The sequence below is a fragment of the Etheostoma spectabile genome, chromosome 18 (genome assembly GCF_008692095.1).
Source record: "Etheostoma spectabile isolate EspeVRDwgs_2016 chromosome 18, UIUC_Espe_1.0, whole genome shotgun sequence".
In the NCBI taxonomy this organism is placed as follows: domain Eukaryota; kingdom Metazoa; phylum Chordata; class Actinopteri; order Perciformes; family Percidae; genus Etheostoma; species Etheostoma spectabile.
Window position 1 is genome coordinate 20,932,545 of NC_045750.1, and position 247 is coordinate 20,932,791.

The following is a 247-nucleotide window of genomic DNA, read 5'->3' on the forward strand; positions in this document are numbered from 1 at the left end:
GTCTGACGGACACAGAGGCCCATTTGGGTCTCTGGTCTCTGACAGAGTTTAAAGGAGGCTGTACGCTGCTCATTATCGGAGGTCTACGCACAGAGACAACGCGTCACTGCCCAAAGCAGAGCGGGTCCACTACAATGAACTGAAGCTGCTGCACTACCAGCCGCGCTGCTCACCTCTATTTTTACAGACAGAGTGGACACGAAGCGACGGACGGGTCTGTGATACTCAGAGCTCATACCTGAAGCCG